Here is a 1,714-nt window from a genome sequence, read left to right as displayed (position 1 = left end):
TCCCCGGCCGCACCAAGTGCTTCGTCGAACTCCCCGTGAGCTTAGCCATCTTCCCCTCCCTTCTTTTCTTGCTTCCGAGCTGTGTAGTGACCTCCCGGAGCTCAACCGCACCCACCGCCGCGGAGCTCGTCGCCGACGTGCTCCCGGTCACCCTCCGGCCACAAACTGGTGTCCATCATGCTCACCACATCACGTAGCACCTAACCAGCTACTCCCCGCACCTCACCGACCCCTCTAGCGTAAAGTTCGCCTTCGGCCGAACTCTGGTGGCCGCCAAAGTCGTCGCCGGCGCCAACTCCGGCCACCCCGACCCCAACGAACTCCACCAAGAGCTGCGGCTCCTCCTCAGCTCCACTCTGATGGCCTCCGCGACTCGTTTGGTTGCCGGAACGGCAAAAACCACTTCCACCGCCGCGTCAGGCTCGCCGGCGGCTAAACGCCGGTGCAGCCGACCTGGGTTTGACCGCAGGTGGGCACTGGTTGACTCTGATGAGTCAATGACAGGTGGGGCCCAGCCCTGTTAACTAAATAGGTTTAGTTTTAATTAAACTTTAACTAATCTAATTACCCTGACACCCTGGACCCACAGTCAGGTTTGACCTGGACGTCTCCGTTGACCCTGACGTCATCCTGACGCATGGCTGACGCAATAAATTAATTTCTGGATTTATTCTAATATAGGAAATTCCAGAATATAGTTTAAACTTCAAAAATTCATAACTTTTAATTTGTAACTCCAAATCAGACAAGTTATATATGAAAAATGATCAGAAAAATCCAATCTATCCATCTGTACTATTTTCATGCATGATTAAACAAGTTAACTTGATGTTTAATGTAGAACAAGATAAAACACTTTAAAGGGCCATGTATGAGTTTGAAATTTGAATCTTTGGTTCAAATTGGTTCAAACCCTTCTGGTCCTAGTTGCATTAGCCCAACACACTCATATTATCATGTTTCATGCATGCATCATATTGTCGCACATTGTTTGGTGATGGTTGCGTATCGGTGTTCTTTGCGGCAGGTTCTGCCTCCGAGGAGTACCGTGATTACCCTAGCGAAGAATCGTATCCGTGCATCGATCCATCAGGCAAGCAACCAACCATTTGATCATATCGATACAATCCCATGTTCTCGCTCTTGCTCTCTTTTACTGCATTAAGGCAACGCGTTTCAAACTGCTGTGTGCTACGGTAGTTGAACCCATTTCCTCTGCATGACCTGTCATTGCCACAGTAACTAGATGAAACCCACTAGCATGTGTAGGAGTTGGTTGAGCCATATGTATGTGTTGTTCCTACCTTGCTATGCCTGCTATGCTTAGAGTCGTGTCAGGTCTGGTTCGTCTGGATGATGGGCTAGAGTGAAATGATTATGTCGGTAATGAGAGTGATGTGGTGAACACGATTTGGTAAAGGTATCGATGAGAGGCCATGTAGGAGTACATGGTGGGTTGTTTCATTGAAGCCGACCTTAAGCACTGAGATCTGTATGTGTGATTTAAGATACAGCTACTACCATGCATTGGGCCCTGAAATATGACCCCGCTCGACTTCTTATTCACCCTAGTTCTCTGTCCAGGAGTTGCAAGTAGTTTCTGGTGTTTGTAGCCTACTGGAGGCCGTGGACAGCGCTGACCGTAGGGGTGGGCTGTGATGCGGTAGGTACGTGGCACGGTGTACCGAATACCCGTTAGGTATCTCGGGAACCC

The sequence above is a fragment of the Triticum dicoccoides genome, chromosome 6A (assembly GCF_002162155.2).
Source record: "Triticum dicoccoides isolate Atlit2015 ecotype Zavitan chromosome 6A, WEW_v2.0, whole genome shotgun sequence".
Taxonomy (NCBI): domain Eukaryota; kingdom Viridiplantae; phylum Streptophyta; class Magnoliopsida; order Poales; family Poaceae; genus Triticum; species Triticum dicoccoides.
Note: the sequence above shows the minus strand (reverse complement) of the source record.